Source organism: Poecile atricapillus, chromosome Z (assembly GCF_030490865.1).
Source record: "Poecile atricapillus isolate bPoeAtr1 chromosome Z, bPoeAtr1.hap1, whole genome shotgun sequence".
In the NCBI taxonomy this organism is placed as follows: domain Eukaryota; kingdom Metazoa; phylum Chordata; class Aves; order Passeriformes; family Paridae; genus Poecile; species Poecile atricapillus.
Window position 1 is genome coordinate 28,450,575 of NC_081289.1, and position 17,952 is coordinate 28,468,526.

Here is a 17,952-nt window from a genome sequence, read left to right on the forward strand (position 1 = left end):
AAATTTTTCAGGTGATAGGCATAATAGCCTCATGGTTAGCTTAAGATTGCAGTGGTCCCGTGTTGTTACCTCTGCTTGTGGACCATGAACAGGATACAGTGGGGCACGAGTAGGTTAGAGATCAAAGTCTGTTGTAACAAGGGACCATGATTTCCTTGTGTCACATGAGACTTCTGCTACTCACAGCTGGAAATGAGGTACTGGAGATATATTCCAAACAGTGGCTGTTTGGAATGTGAAAGGTGAACGTATCCTAAACCAATACCACCTGGAAATGAATTGCAGAAGAACTGTTAGGATCCTAAAACCAAGGGCAGTCCCAGCCCTTCACAGCAGTGGTTTTGAAGCCTGTGCAGTGAGAGGAACGGCTCCACTGCTGTATGGAAAGGTATCAGGATGCTTCTACCTGCTCCAGGAGGAGGATGGAGAAAGGGTTGCTGTAAATCTCTTTGTTCCAGGTAAAGCAGGATGTTGTTTAATTTCACACAGCTGGATTGCTGGGGAATTTCTGTCACAAGGCTTTGCTTAGAAATGCATTTGAAGTGCATTGTGGCTGAGGAAATGCACTAGAACGCACTAACTCGCGGCTACTTGCACGTAAGCATACGCTTCCATGGAAAGCACATGGGAAGGATCTGCATATCCCTGCACCCCTCTCTCTCCTCCTCTATAATTCTCTATTATTGCTGGCTGCTGTAGTCAGTGGCCTAAGTATCTCAGGAGAGATTCCCTCCTGTCAGACGTGTGTGTTTCAGCAGAGGCAAGCTGAAACATCAGAGGCTGACAATCCTCAAGGGAAAGTCTAATGAAAGCGACAGAATGACATAATCTGTTCTCACAGTCTCTCCCTTTCAGCTTTCCACGTTTTTTGGTGCAACTTGAAATTACCCTCTAATTTATTACTGAAAAGGTGACTATCATATATAATTGAAATTTTACACAGTGTCCTGAAATGTTGAAAGTCAAAATATAAAATCAGTGTGTATGCGGTCTGCAGTACTGTCTTTCTGGAAGGAAGCTTTTAAGACTCAATCTGAAAGTAACAATGGTAAATGCCATGAAAGTATAAATAGAATCTCAGAAAAGACATTGCAATAATTTCATTAAGTGATGGGGCACCGGTACCCTAAACAGGAGGAGAGAAAAATTAAGTAGCTTAGAAAAATATGATAGCTGTGGGATGGCTGCCTTGAAAGATACGGTGGCTCTTGCAGAAAGCTCTTTGAATCTCTGGTTGGAAAGTTTGTGAACTTTTGAACTAGGGATTCCGAGAGAGAGAGACAAGGATCATGTGTTAACCATTTTTAATTTCCACCGTTTTTGTGTAAAGGGACTCCAAGGTTTTCTGAACTTCAGGACTTAGAAAACTTTGCAGGAACTGAGTGCCTGTACCTTGCAGCTCTCTGAAGCAGCAGCTGGATGTCACAGAGGGTATCATACATGAGGAACCCTTTCTATGCAATGGCCTTTTTTCTTATTGGAGGGCATAATAGCTTTCAGAAACCAGGAGATGCATAGGAGAGGAGTGTTGTTTAAAGACATGCCTTGCTTTAGTAATCTTTTATGTGTTTTTTGTTATGACAGTTTGATTCCCGACTTCAGCTTTTGACATTAGAGAAGATGATTAATGTTTTTGACAGAAGACATTTGGAAATGTGTTAACTGCCCCACAAAAAAAAAAAAAAAAAAAAAAAAAGTAATTCCAGAGGTTTTGCTAGTTCTGCACTGAGCTTAATCAGTGCTGGATGTGTTTTCATGAAAAAGCAGAGAAAAGAATAGCTAGCAGCCTGGTGGGCAGAAAACTAACAGGGTTTTGTGTGACACATCCTTACTCTGCATACTTCGAAGCGGGCACTTGTCCCTGAAGTTGTCCTAGCCAAGATGAGGGCTCAGACTACTGGGTCCTCTGCAGTAATGCTTTCTCTGTTGGAACTTTTCCAGTTGGAATGGTTCTACTTTATGTAAATGCCTATTCATTGTGCTGGAGAGGGAGTGCTCTAACGACTGGGCTGTGGAGGTAGTTTGTTTCTTTGGCCCAATGCAAAATAATTACTTATAAAAAGAGAAATTATTTCAGCATGAAAGAAATGGAGGCACAGGCTCTGTAGCCCAGAGGCAGTGGAGTCCTCTGAGACATGGGAGACACGGGAGCTAATTCTTCCTCCAAATTAGTCAGTGCAGGTTTGTTCTTGTTCTGCTTTGGGTGCATTTGTTTTTTCCCAGTGACATGACAACAAAATGTTTCATTTAGCATTGAGCTCCAGTGCTGATTCCAGGTGGGGAATAAAGTGACAGGAGGAGGTGAATTCCCAGGAAAAAAAAGACCTGATCCTCAAGCAAGTGCTCTTAAACGAAGGATGAGGGATGAGAAGTATGGACTCTGTGACAGGAAACCAGAGTTACTGCTCCAATGAAAATTTTTATCTTTTCCTATAATGTGCAGGTAGCTCTTTACAATTGTCTCCAGATCTTTAAAATCACTTGGGATTTTCATTCCTGCAGTTCATATCCCTCAGTATATCCCCTCTCATCATTCATTATACCTTTGCTTTTATAAGCTTGGTGAGATGTTTGACTTTTATATGGAAAGTGGAGTTTTCCCAGAAGTGAACACTGGCAGTGGGACACTTGTTTCCAGAACTCCAGGGAGTCATTGGAGAAAGACCAGGTTCTTTGAAGGGCAGTGTAGAGCAGGAGCCCCATGGATGTGCTCCAGCTTTCCCTCTAGAAAAGCTAATCCCTCTTGACTGGTAGCCTACATAGATGAGCTTTCTAAAAGCTTTTCATTATCTCTTTTGTTCTGCGTGTATGCATTTTAAGGATGTACTGGTTTGGGAGCTAAAAAAGACAAGAGATGTATTAAATTATTACTCTTTCACCTCCCAGTTTGGAAAACAGGAATGTTCCATGAGGAATCCAAAATCTCCTAATGCCTGGTCTTTTGTCTTCTATTTTTCTTCTGTAAAAAACTGGGTACCTGATAGTCCATCTCTTTTTTGAACATGAAGGCATGGAGATTTCTTAGTCTGTGTCCAATGTAAACCATTTTCAGATGTGATTTGAATTTGCAAATAACACCAATGTCCCATTAAGTGAACTGAGCCACAACTTAGGGATTTCTCAGACCTTGCTTTCAAACCAGAGCGTGGCAAGTTGATGCGTGAGGTCTGTAGACATGAGGAGGTATATGGTTGGTCTGTGGCACCCCACAGAGACCTGTTTCTCTGGATGTTACAGGTGAGATGGACTCTGGATGTTAAGGAGACATGATCAGGGCTTGCTGCTTCTATCACCACTGTGTCCTAGGAGGGAGCTAGTTTAAGAATAACATTTTATCATATGTCTTTGTACATTTTTTCCTGCATTCATTTAGAAGCATTGCCATCTTTATCAAGGCAATAATTTTCTTTCCTAAGAAAATGCTGCTTGCATGATGAAGCATAAAAATCAAATAAAACAGAAAATTAGAGAGGAGGTTTGCCCCAACAGTCCCCTGTGTCCTTTTAAGTGCACAGAGTAATACAGATATTTGTGTGCCCACTGAAGTGACAGTCTTTTGTGATAGTGCAGTTTGGCAACTGTGGCAGGACAAATTGTGATGTGTACCTGTACAAGGGTGCAGCTGCAGCCCAGAGGCTAGCTCCACTGTCCCTTTGAAATGGGGAATCTTGGCATTGGTTGTGGATTCAACATCAGTTGGATGTCTGCTCTGTGGTATGAGATGCAAGCGCTTCCAATATTTATTTGAATCAAATTAATTTTGAAGTATTTTTGTTTATAAACTTGCTTACTTTTGTCACTGGAGGAACATTATAAAGAGCTGTTTAGGTATTGTCAAGGCTGCTCTTTCAGTGCCTGCAATGAGTGCTGCATTAATGCTTCATGTTAATACAAAAGGTGCTATTTTTTTGTCCTTGGGTTTGATGATTTCTTTGTTTCTCGAATGTTAAATAACATGATTATAAGGTTCCAACAGATTCTTAAATGCTTCTTTTCCATGTAAGTTTTCAGGTGTTTTCTTGATCAAGTAATGTATTGCTTTTCCTGCAGTGTGAAACTGGAGTAGGTATAGAATCTAGCTGACATTCAGGTTTGGGATCAGATTAAGTGGTATTGGGTTTACTCCCCCAAATCCTCATGGACTGTGCCTAGGGGAGAAAGCATCCATGCTCTCTGGTAGAACTGCTTAAAATGACTGTATTTGGCATAGCTGAAATTTCCATTTGAACGAAATTTGAGACTTTTAAAGCAAATTAATTGTCTTTTCTCATAATCTGAACTGTATTGAAAGAGTAATATAAAATGGTTTTAAAGTTGGACAAAACTTGATGGAAAAATCATAGGACTTGATTTTACTGTCAGAGATCCAGAGGGAGAGGGGAAAAAAAGCATTCAAGACTTAAATTCCCTTTAAAATTTCTGATTTCCTTATAGGAATGTCTAAATATTTAGTGGCAGAAGACAATATTTGGTCCAATGCTCTTCCTGCATAGGACAGATCTATGTGTGTTATTTAGTTAAAGCCTTGAGGTTTGTAGAATTTGTGTGCAAAAGACTCAGCTTGAGCATTGGCTTTACTGAAATGCCACATTTATTACACCAGCCAAAGAAATACAGAAGTTGGATAAAATCATCTGGAGATTGTATGTTCCGTGAAAGATTAGAATAGCAATGTGGAGAGAAGGTAAGCTTCACTTGGGAGGAGAATGTTAAGCTGTGCCTCTTGTAACTGGCAACAGGATGTGAAACATTCATAGCAGTGAACAGAAGAACATAGTGGGGAATAGCTGTAAAACTTTGACCAGAACTTGTGGTGCTTTGGATGGATGGAGTTCCTGAGTGCAAAACTGAAGGGCTTGGAGAAGATTTAGTTGGGAATCATCTTGTCATGTGCTAGACTGGGGAGGTAAGAGCCACACTAAGCTTTCTCTTGGCCGTAGTCAGCTCCCAGTTAGATGAAGCCAAGCTGATCACCTCCATCCTGCTTGAGCTGGTCTAGTCTATGCTGATCAGCATGTGGTAGAAAGCGGCCATCCTTGGTCTGTGCCTGGAGATACGGTCAGGTGGTCTGGATGGAGCTCCTCTGCTTTAGATATATACATAGCTCTGGTCTTTCTTTTCAGCTAGAAGCACACTGGTCTCCTGCAGGAGGACTCTTGGGCTTTAAGTCAGTGCAGTGTGGGAAAGGTGTATGTGTTCATCTGTGCTGTCTCATGTTTTCTGAACATAGAAAGGACAGACACAGTTTTGTATTTTTATGCAACCCATTGTGTTTTCTCTCTCTGCTGAGATGGATTCTGTTATAAAGGTCTTTGTTGTGTAGCTAAAAACTGTCGTGAATCCAGCCAATTCACGCATGTTATGGCTTTTCAAGTGACTTGAGTTGTGCTAAGCTTCCTTTGTCCCTTCTGGGTCTGGAAAGTTTATCATAAAAACTTCTCTTGATGCTGGTGAGGAGGAAGTGGGCTGGCAGGGGTTATTTGAATAGGTTGTGGCCTGAAGACAGATTTATACACCTTGTTGGACTTTCATTGGCTGTAAATTGCATTCTGGTCCTGCTAAAACCTGGACCGTGAAGGACTGAGAGAGCTGACACGTTTACCCACACTGGCGGTACATACTCAAGAGAGAGGGTGGGAGGGAGTAGCCCTTTATTTTATTTGCTTTAAATTTTATTTGCTTTATTTTTATTTTGCCCTTTGCTTTATTTTGGACTTATTTTCTTTGAAGAGGGAAGGTGATGGTGCAACCCACTTGGTGTGGTAGATATACCCCTTTTATCTGGGTCCTAGAGCAGAAGGCGAGCAGGCACAGTCAGAGGTGCAGTGTCAAGGACCTCCCCCCCCCCCCCCCCCCCAGCTTCATTTAGGCAATGCTGAGCCACAGATAGCCTTGTGGCTATCAGAAGCTGAGCTGGGCTGAGCAGCATCTCCTCCATGGAGCTGAGTAGCCATGGAGGCAATGAATCAGTGCTGCCCAGGGCAGCCTCCTCACTCACTCCCACCTTTCCCTTGTTCTTCCATCTTCTTTTCTCCTCCTACAGTCTGGAAAAGCCCAACTGGACTTCATTCTGTAGGGCACAGCTTTGGGCCAGGGCAGTCCTGCAGGCAGTTAGTGTGGCTGGGGAGGCAAAGCCACTGTGTCTCAGAGCCTTTGAACTACCTTGGGAGCTGTTGGAAGCTCTGGCAACTAGGAGCTGGAGGGGCAGGGGAAGAGTTTTGAAGGAGATTTCAAAAGGAGAAGTTTTGGAGAAGGGAAAGGGTTTTTTTCCTTTTGCATCCTAAAAAATACTGTTTGCATGCAGGTCCTGCTTCTATGACTACTCACTGCTCAGGCAGGATCTGGTGTGCTTTGCACAAATGTGATGTCTTAGAGAAAGGCTTTGAAATAGCCTCCCACCTCCCCCCTCTTTGGAATAAATGCGGAGGGAAGGCTTAGGCACCACTGTTTGAGGAAGCTGATGTTCAGACTATTGGGAAGATGCCATGCCCACTTTGAGGGTGTTCACAGGGAAAGGCAGCACACAGAAATGTACCTTGCAGTACCTTTCTGTATGTCTAAGCAGCACCTGCTTAGTGCTCCCAATTGTCGTCACAGGGCCTTGCCTGGCTCACCAGGGCCCACTGCTTTTTCTGAAAGCAGCAAAGCTGTCACACAGCAGCCCAGCACTGGTCATCACCAAAGCAAACTGAAGCTCTTGAAAACCTTCTGGCAGTTTTTGGTGAGGGGCTGGTGATGGGGACCTGTCTGTGAAGCATCCATATTGTCTTGTGAATTTAGGGATACACCTTGACTTCACTCTGATGACAAACCCCATGCCTTTGCTTTGTGAAAGTATTTCCACTGGAAATCAAAGAGATTTGAGATACATAGCAAGCTAAGCAGTCATACCTCAGAATAGGATTTGGGGATTAACAGAGTGGATAGTAAATTGAATAGCAGGAGTTAAAATCAGACTGTGCTTAGAAAGAAAGCAGAGATGAGAGGTACACCCCTGGAAAGCAGTAATGCTAGAAATGACAGTGAGGTTACACCGGTTAGCAAATGAGACATGCACTCACAGTACAATGCGGCAGCAAAGAGGCTGATGTGATTTCTGGATTGCATAAACAGAACTGTTGTGTCTTGAAGCAAGGAAATATTTTCTGCATGTTTCTAGTCGTGTTTTCTTCATGTGCCTGATCTGAGTGTACCTAGTCTAATTTCTGGAGAACTTAGTGCCCCAAAGATGGCAGCAAATTAGAACAAATTCAGTGGAGCAACAAAAATGATTAAGATGCTGGAGGGATTGATCTAAGAGGGAAGATTAAAGTAACTAATTACATTTAGCTTGGCCAAATGACAATTAAAAGTGATGTGATGACTGCCTTAAAGTGTGTGCTTAAGAATGTAAACAGAGAGGAGAGAGAAATAGAATGAGGGATTGTTTGGTGCTGTCGGAGTGGCTGTTGGTCAGATGCCTGCTCTGCGCTGCTACTGGAGTTGTGTAGGAGCCTAACCAGAGACTGAGAAGTAGCTGTAGCCAAACAATAGCAGCAAATGAACAAAAGAAAGCACTGAATAGACAGCACAGTTCCTGCTGTGAAATGTGGCAGAGGCTAAAGTACTGTTTCCAGGGAAGTGATGGTAGACTCTTGAAGCTTTGCCTGAAGTAGTGCCCACGATTATCTTAGGGAGGAGGAGGAAGAGGGTATGGTAGTCCCACGGAAGTCCTCCCCTTCTGATTTGCAGGACCCATAGATAATTTCCTACCATCCTTTTGTCTGTGTAGTGTTGCATCCATGTCAGGGCATAGTGTTTTAAAAAAGACAGTTTGCAGGATGGAGCAGGAGCAAGCATGGAGATGGGGTAGATGACAGTAGACACTAAACCTTGTAAGAAATGCTGAGAGAGCCAGTGTTGGTTGATGTTCAGTCTAGAGGAAAGATAACTGTGGGTGGAAACCAAACAGCAATTTGGCAAAGGTCTGTTATAAAGAGAGGACAGGGACCAATCATTCCCTGTAGTCACTAAGGGCAGATCTAGAAGAAAGTGGGCCTTTGGCTGAAGCAGGGAAAAGCAGGACCTGTATAAAGAGGAAGCCTGAGTGTTGGGTGACAAGGAGGCCAGGAGGGGTGGGGGAATTGTTATTAATGTAGATGGCCAGGGGTGACATGAGACACTTGTTTATCACACAATGCAGGCATTGGGAAACTGATCTTGATTCAGTAAATTTTCATGTGCTTTTGGAACCTCTAAAATCTTCTTGAGCTTCTGAAAAAGATAGAGCTGTGGTGCTTTTTCTTGCAGGTTTTAAAATCATATTATGTGTACTAACATGTTTACTAATGTTTCTGTTTATCTTTTTTTTGATTATAGATCTGTTTGAATGCTGTCTTTTGCAATGGAGTGACTATGGAGGAAATGTACACTTTGTACAAAAAAATGCAATGAGGATTTAGTTCCAACAAAGTGGGGATTAGCTCGGTTTTTTCCCCCCTTTGGTATGAATGTTTTTTTGAGGAATAAAATAGCCTAATTAGCTGAAAAAAAAAAAAGAAGTGTGCAGTTCTGTATCTCCTCATTTTGACAGGCATGGAAAAATTTGAAGCAAGAACTCTTATCACAGTATTTCTCATCCAGTTGTGCTTAAAAAATTCTGCACTTTTTTCATATAAAGCCCATTTTCACATGCTAGGCTATTTCATACATGGAAGTATTTTATGCCTGAAAATGTTAATTTCCTGATCTGCTTTTAAGACTGAGTGCATTTCCAAGTGAAAGGAAGAGGTGAGGATAAGAAGCAGAGCCATTAGCTGGTGCAGTATCTTACCTGGTGGCTCCAGTCTCTCTGGGTGAATAGCTGTGTCAACTGTGAGGTGAAGAGCATCCTAAACATACTCTTTTGTGGTACCTGTTTGGAGCGCCATTTGTAAAATAAGTGCTTCAGCACAGTTCCCTATAGGACAGTGACTGTGTCCTGGTGTCACAGCTAATTTTAAGAGGATTTTAAGAGAGTGACAGGAGCCCAGCATCAGAGAAATGGGTTCTGGCTGCAAATTTGTAAGGGCACTTTTTAAGGCAAAGGTTGAAGCACTGTGTGCAAGTGTGGGGCTGTGCTGTCCTGGAAGGACAGGGAAGACTCAACATGTGGTAAAGATAGGAGGTAGGTCATCAGGGTCCTCCTATCTGACTTTTCCAGTAATTGGCTTTCATTTAGTTAATCAAGAGCTGTAGTCAGTAGAATCATTTTGTTTCTTTGCCCCAGCAGTTTTTTCCTGCAGCAGTTCGGTGGTCTGGCGAGTCCACTTTCCTTGCTGGTTGAGGACAGCAGGCTGTCAGCCTGGAGTGGCTGAAATGTAGGCACAGGTCTCCTTCTGCCTTGCCAGCTGCCCACAGTACCTTCTCACAAGCCTGGCAAGCTGGGCTTGGACAAGTCTTAAGCAGTAGCAGGATTTGTCAGAGCCCATGAGCAAGTCACTCAGCCTGCTTGTTCTGCTGTGAGCTGGGATGGTGAACACCGTATAGCTGTGTTCAAAAGTCACACTTTCTTTTGTGCTTGTGAGGTGCCACTTTTCAGCTGATGATGCCACAGAATCATACTTACTCTTTACTTGGTCTTAGCTTTCAGAACTCTAGCCTTGGCATTCTTCAGTGGTTTTGGCACTTACTGAAAGAAAGAAAGAAAGCAAAAGCACCATACAGAGCAGAAAAGCACTTCACAAAGCATATTCTGATGAAGTCAGCTCCTTGAACAGCTGCAACAGGGACAGCAAAGCAGCCAGAAATACAGAAAGGGGAATAGGATGAGAGATTTATGCTGGTGAATCTATCAGAAGATCTGCAAGATCTGTGGCTAGAGAAAATCTCAGTGGTTCTCATATGTGAAGCCCTCATCCCAGACATCCAGTGCTCTGCAGCCAGTGTTAGATTTGCAGATGTTTTATGTGATGTGGGGTTTTGGATACAGTAAAATCCCATGACCTCTGAAACTAGTATGGAGCATAATGATTTTTCCCTATCATGGCTTTCCACTTCTTATGTATTTATTTATCTGTTTATTCTTTTTTTTTTTTTGGAAGGTAGCTACTTTGCTCATGGAGTTTATGAGTTGTCAGTGCCAGTGCACTGAATCAACCACATATCTTGTACCTGTACAATTCTTAGGAAGAGCTGTACTCCTGTTGCTGGAGTATTGGATGGTGGTGGGGAACTTGGTCTGAAACTCACTATAGCAGAGCAGAATATTTTTACCTTTGTAAGTTTTGGAAAATCTGAAATGTTATATTATACCTAAATAAACAACCCTCTAAATGCCTTCATTCTAGAAATGAGTGGATTTGAACAATACAAAATGATTGAAAAGGAAGTGTTTTTCTTTCCCCAGACTACCTCTGAGTGGCCAGGTTTGACTCTAAATCAGAATGAAGTTGTACTTTTAAGCTGCAAAAGCTTTGTCTAAACACAGTCCTCCTCCTTTGCAAACCTCCAAGAAGCCACTGTTTGGGAACGTAGACTCAGCTCAGCTGCTGGCTCAGGGACCCCAGGGCCAATATGGACAGCAGTGGCTCTGGGAGTTTTATGGGTAGAGTCAGCAAAGTGGGAGACTGCACTGGGTGTGTAAACATACATGTATGCAAGCCCCTGTGAGCAGGGGGCTGCCCTGTGTCCCCTCCCGACGCTGCTGTGGCAGCTACTCAGGTTTCCTACCCCAAAGGGCTGTATACCTGCCTGTGCCCCAGCTGCCCTGCTGCATTCTTGGTGCTGGCATTAGGACACACGTGTGCAGGACGTTCTGACCTGCTTCATGCTCGACAGACGGTGGAAGCTGATTGCTGGAGGCAGCCTTTGGTCTGCTCACAGATTGGCTTCAGGAATTACATGCAGGGAAGTGTGAGCCAGCAGAACTGCAGCATCAATGTACCGCACTTCTGCGTGACTTTCTAGTGCTTGAGGGACATGAGCTGCATTGTGTGAGATCTTTGCAGCAGCATGTGTGTTCTAATTTCTGAAGAAGACAATTGGCATATCCACCTTCCCCTTTCTCTAGGTTTCAGTGGGAGCCAAAGTCCATGAACAGCACCTTTCCTGTAGCCTGTTTCTAATGTTGCTAATATCCATCGACAACAGTTTTCCCTGCTCAGTACTGCAGGTTGGAAAGACTGGTGGCACTCCCAGTGAATCACTACATGTTGATGTATTTACTGTACCTGTTGCTCTGTAGAAGCTTGAGATCCAGACACTGAGGTTTTAACGGCTCCCTGCCAATCAGATTAAATATTTAGCAGCAATAGGTTCTGGGCATCACGTTTCTGACAGTGTATTTCATGCATCATTTGCTGCTGTAAACACTGGGAGATTTTTAGCTACTGCTTGCAAAGTAACTCCCTCTCCACTTTCTATCCCATTATTATTTCTTCTTTTCACCATCCCTCTCACTTCTTACTTTTCTTCTTGTCCTCCCTTTCTCTGCTCTGCTATTTCCTGTCCCTTAGCTTTTCTTTGTTTTCTCTGATCACTGTTCATGGGTATGTGGGTGTGTGCATTTCACACATCATGGATGTCAGCCTGTGATGGAGTGGAGGAACTGCCTGCACCTTCCTGTGGATGGCCACCTCCTTGGAAAAGCATACATTGCTAGAGGAAGGGTGAGAGCTGATGGGCTTTTTGGGGAGTGGGAAGCACCCAAGGACAAGAAAAAGGCAAAGCCTCTTTGTCATCCCTCTCTCTATGATGCAGCTCTATCTGTAAGAAATATCTGCTTTACTCTTAGCACATCTGCTGGTTTCTCTGAGACTGTGACTATGGAGCAGTCCTTTTCCTTTTAGTCATCTGACATCCTGGTGCTGGGATGAGGCCCATCAAAACCAAAAATTCAGTGAAGGTTATAAAGAAAAGAAAGGGGTATCTCATCTCTAGGTGAGGTTTCAGCATCAGATGGTATTTTCTGTAATGGCAGAGGCTTGTCTCCTGGAACACAGCAAACAACAGGGGAAAGACAAGGACCTTCCTTTATTTCCTTCAGGTGCTGGACAGCACGTATGGGTTTCACAGGTAGAAAGATTTCATATGTACAAAGTACAGTTGTCTGATGATAATTTGAGTTTTCAGGCATGATGTCTAAGGAGATGGACCTTTAGGGGGGCTCTGTGAAACAAAGATTAGAACTGCCACTAGTGGTCATTCTGGGCTGACGCTGGGTTGGGGAGGGTAAAGTCTTCTGGGAAAGTGAGTTCTGTAGGCAGGCTCCTGCCCTGCATGTTTTATGCTGCAGAACCTTCCCTAGCCCTAGACCTTCTTCCATTAAGATTGCTCGTCTTGCTTTGATGCTGCTCATTGTAAGATGTGGTCGGGTGGTTTGACTCGTCATTACCCTGCTCCCTTGACTCTTTGGTACGTGCATCTTTTCCACTGCTCTTGCTCTAAATGTGTTGTCTGCTGAACATGTCAGCAGTCCCAGAGGGAGCCTGTGGTTCTTACTGCCTCCATGTTTACCCTGTGTGACTGCTGCTCCACATTTCCTGTCATCTCACATCTGGTATTCAGCCCCGGCTGCTCCAGCTGTCCTGCACCAGTCCAGGAGATGATGGTTAGTGCCAGGGCTGGGTTTTTCAAGCATGTTTCTCTCCCTGCTGTGACAAGTCTGAAGCCATCTGGTGAAACATCAACCTCTTTTCACATTTCTGTTGGCATGGGACATAGCCTCTCTTCACACCAATGGGCTTGAAGGTGTGAGGAAGACAGGACTAACGTTACCAAAGTGATGCTTGGGAAGATGCCTTGCTTTGAAAGCTGGAATGTGTATGAGATTATTTTTCTTTATGAGAGGACTGGGGGCCTTCTAGGTAGAGGGAAGAAGTGAGGGAACCTGTAGATGACAGTACTTAGAGGAAATGGCTTTTCTTCTCTGATCCAATGGGCAGTAAAGCCTTTCTGGCTGAGAATCTGCTGTGCTGGGGTATGGCAAGCCAGATGGTTTGAAGTAGGTACTGGGACATTTGAGAAACTGCTTCATCAGAGATAGGGAGTTGAAAACACCTGGAAATTTTGTAAAGCAGAATAGTTAGTGATGAACAAACCATACTGCTTAATTTCTTGATTTATTTCTCTCTCTCTCTTTTTTCTCCCTCCCTCCCTCCCCATTGCTCTGGGCCCCTGTAGTCCATTCCCTGCATCTGGTGGCTTATTTCCCTACAGATGTCATCTTGGCAGTAACTCAAACCTGAGTACCTCCCTTAGGGACTTGATGCACTGCCTGAGTGCTTTTTCTTTCCCTAGTGTCTGGGTATCTGATATTTTGGGTCTGAGGTGGTTTTTTTTTTTTCCCCCTCTTTTTTTTTTTTTCTTTTTAAATATGTGCTTTTAGGCAATTTCATTTTATATATAAATAAAAAATTTAGCAGTGAAGGGAAGCTGGAAGGTAGATGGATCTGGAGAGGATGGTTCCTTAGCTGCATGCCAGGCCAGCCTGGGTAGATGAATTACCTGGAAGGGCTGCACAATTTGCCCACCGACTCACCTCAGCTCCAGGGCTGGGAGCTCAGCTGTGGTTTGTTGAGTCCTCTGATCTCTTTAATTAGGAAAGAAGGAATGATAAATGGGTATTGTTTTTTATGTTTTGCTGAAGTAGCCCAGGACTCTGGATGAAAGTGGTGACAGGGCTGAGCTAGGAATGTAGTCAGGGAGGTGGAGACTCCCTAAAGCTTTGCAGGCTCTGAAGAGAAAGTATAAACAAGAGGAAGGGGATCCCAGAGCAACACCAACAGTGTAGTCAGTTGGTAATGCATAAGTGTCTTACTTGTTCCAGCTTTTCCCCTTCTCCCCTGAGACAAATATCACTAGGAGTGTGGCAAGAGGCTTCTCTCTGGATGTATGCTTTGTATGTAGATCATGAACCCTCTCCTGTGGCACACAAGGCCTCACAAAGGTGCTAACACCTGTGCAAAGAAGGTTTAAGATGCTGCTACATCAGATCAAAGGGGCTTTACACCCCTCTGGCACAGTGGTAGTGGAAATGAGTAGTGCAAAGGCCTCTGAGAATTTTAATATTCTTTGGCATCTTCATAAATATAACAACTGACATGGCTGTACGCAGAAATGCCTTCTGGCTTGGAAACAAGGTCCTGCCACAATGTCATCCTGAGCAGGACACCAAGGCAGGGCTGTGTCAGAGAGGTTTTGCAGGAAGCAAGGGTGGTGTCTAAGGGCTGATATTTAAAATCTTTTTTTTATTTGAAACTGGGGACCCCATGGGACTGAAGTTCACTTCACTGTGGCCTGGACCTGGCCTGGAGAAGAATCAAAACTATATTGAGTAGAAGAAATAAGAAAACCCCAAAGTGAGCATAGCCCCAGGAGGTTAGAGGGGATGAGTGCTGTGCTCAAGGCACTTGGAGAGACATTTCATATAGACTACTGGGTTTGCTTTATCTACATCATTTTGGGGATGGGTAATATTTGCAGCATATAATCTTTGGCTGTTCAGGATGTCAATATTGATACTGCTGTATACAAACAAGGGTGAGACCTAGGTAAAGGCTGTTGCTAACTGCTTTCTTGGTGGTCATTTGTCACTGTAACCTCAGAGTTGTATAGAAGTCCTTCAGAAGGCAGAACTGGTACCTCAGTGCTGTTTCAGCAGTGGATGGGCAGTGTTAAGACAGCCCTGACACTATATCCACTGAACCCCCACCCACTGTCTGAGTGGTGCCTCTTCTTCCACCCCAGAAACATCTTTTGGGAGTGAGAACTGGTGCTTTGTGCTGGGTTCTGGCCCCTGGTATAGCAGTAACATTTGGGTTTCTAACTTAGAAGCTGGTTTCCTTCAAGGGCCATCCTAGATGTGAAAGTGATGCAACTTGAATATTGTCTCCACCTTTTATTTTTCTGTCCCAGGACGGTTTTTGAGTTTTCCCTTTTTCAGGAATACATGGATTTAGTGTGTTTGGGAGCTGGTGCCATTTCAGGTCAGACAGCAAAGTGGTAAAGAGCTGCTTCTCTCACCTGTGTTCCACCTTCAGAGAAATGCAGACCTGTCTCCTGGTTCAAGATGAGATGGAGTGCATATGTACCCTCCAAATTTATATAAAAATAAACAATAATAACAAACCTTTTATGATAATATATATACAAATATATACTGTATGTGTGTACATGTAAAAAATACGTACACACCCTTATTTTACCTTGTAATTAATTCTGCAGTGGGAATGCACTAATCCTTTCAACATTGCTCTATGGCAGTGTAACCCAGGAAATGGTGGGAACTGAAAGAAGAAATTGAGTAAGGGTGGACATCTCTTGACTCCAGGACTACTCCAGCTGTCATCATTTGTCCCTGCTCAACAGAAAAATCCCCCAAAGCAGAGCAGTTTCTCTCTGTAAATCTGTCAATGACAACAACTACCCTGTGGATTCCAGAACCCCTCAAAACCCTTTGTGTTCTCCCCAGGTGTCACTCAGGTGCTCAGGCACAGTGCAGTGCAGTTTGTGAAGTCTGACAGAATCACAAGCCTCCAGGGTGCAAGAAGCTCTTCCAGGCGGGGAGAGGCAGAAACATTTTTGTCCAAACTTAATGTCAAAATTCCTTCCCTTTCCCTGTAAATATTGGGATACTGCAAGTTCAGAGGTACCTTTAAGAGTCACTAATTAACTGTACTGAACTTGTCACAGCTGTATTTCTTCCCCTGGCTTCCAGGGCTTCTGGCTGTGGGCTGCTGTAGCTAATGATCTGGTCTAAGGGCATGGGGCCTCAAAATTACACGTGAGAACTTCTCTATGAATCCCAGATTTCTGGCACCTCTGACACTGAAGGCCCAGACAGGACTCTTGGGGTCTCCAGGCTCCTGGATTTTGTCTGGGAATGAACTAGAGCTCCCAAGACTTTTTGTCCATACTGTAGTGCCTGGTGACTCTGGCCTGCGCACCTTCCCCTAGATCAGTTTCAATCCAGGCTCTCCATTTTGGGGACCCATGCCCAGGAGATCTCCTTTTTGAGTTTCTGCAAGTGAATTGAAATGGAGCTGGGCTTTACATTTCCACTGTCCAAGAGCTGCTGGAACCAGACCTCCTGGACCTGTGACAGACCCTCAGGGCAGATCTCTTGATGAAATAGAAGTTTTCTAGGTCTGGCTTGAAGTTGCCTGGAGGATGGGCCCTGGTGCTGAGAAGAGCTACAGCTCCACCCCAAGCACTAAAGGCTGGCTGCCCATTGCAGCTCTGCCTCCCTCGCCAAAGCTCCACATTGCTCTTGCTCTTCCTTGCCAGCAAGGAAGCTGCTTGGGACTAGGTGAAATATGTCATGAGTTTAGATATTTTTGGGAGCATAAGCTTAATAAACCTGCAGTTGCTCACATATTTCATCAAAAACTACAGATAAGCCATGTTTTGCAATTTGAGTCAATGTGGCAAAGTCGATATTGAGTATCAGGAATTAGCTTGGCAGTTACCAAGTATTTGTGGTATTACAGGATTTCCTTTCTCTCTGCTTCTGGCTAAACTAGGATTTATTGTCCTCAAGATCTTGGACATACAGGTTTTAATACGCTCTCTTGGGATCCTGTGAGTAATGTTGGGTATGATCTCACAAGAAGACATTGCTGCCTTCGGGTAAGTGCAATGGAAAGCAATAATAATAATCTCAGCTGTAGCTTCTGTTGCTTGAGAGTCAAAAGTACTTTAAATACTATAAATAATTAAACATTCCAACTCTATGAAGCAGAGAAGATGCATCTCCACCTGTCTGATGAGAGGAATAAGGCAAAGGATGAGAAAGAAAACAATGGCATTTATGCTTTCAAAAAATGCTTATTGGTTTTAGATGGTGATATGAAGTATTAGAACAAGACTTCACTTGTGGTTTGTTTCCTCCATGCTTTTTAGATTTAAACCCAGACAATGAATGGTGTGGATACAAGTGACCTAAGAGGTAACAAGGATGGGCCAAAAATATGACAGAGCATAAAGTGAGAAATGTAGCCATGAAGAACAAAAAATGGATTGGAGAGAAATGATGGATGGAGAAAGCTGAGAAGGGTGTAGGACATACATTGTAGCTTGAAGGAAGTTGATGGGGAATATTGAAATACTGGATTTTATTTTTTTTTTACTAAGCCCTCATACTATTTTAAAACTAAATGATCTTAAAGCATAAGTGAGACAGGGCTACACTTTGTCAATAGTATTGCTTTTTATTTACTTGTATTTAATATTGTGACAGTTGTGTTCTGGTCATGTTATCTCTTACTCTTGCTACTAATGCTTCTTTTTCCTGCTGCAAATGTAAGCTATAGTGACTTTTGTGTAAAGGAGATGTGGTCCAAGGGAGCTGAACTGCACCATGATGAAGTCAGTGGTGGAGCTGGGCTGGGAGTTGACATGGGCTGGTACCTCCTCGCATGCATTCACTGGCATGAATGGGAGTGAACTGTTGAATGAGCTACTGGGAAAGGTGCCTGAAGAAGCCAGCATCAATGAATTTGTGAGGCTGGAGAAAACTAGTAACAGAGAAAAAGAAATGCATGGAAATGGCATTCAGCTGAGCCAAATCTGGTTTGTTTGCACTGGATTGGGTCTTCCCATCCCTGTCCCTGAAGCGTCAACAGCCAGCCATGAGCTGTGGTCCAGACATGGCTTTGCCTGCGTATCTTTCCGTCACTGCATGTCTGTAAATATGACGGAGTGCTGAGCAGAGGGAGAGGTCAGTGGCTGCTGGGCTGGGTCCCCCTCCAAGCGGGAGAGCTTTCTGGACACTGTTGATTGAAGGTCTCGGTAAGATGAATCGGCCCTGACCTGTCATACAGTTGCAGGCACAGCATGGTCTGGTGCACAGCACTAATGTACTGTGAAAGCATATTGTATCCAGCTGCTCGATGGCTGGTCCCTTACTAGTCATTGAGCTCAGAAAGTTAGGGAAAGGAAAGAGAGTTGGGTTGGAAGAAGAAAGAGGGAAAGGAGAACTAAAATGAGACTACC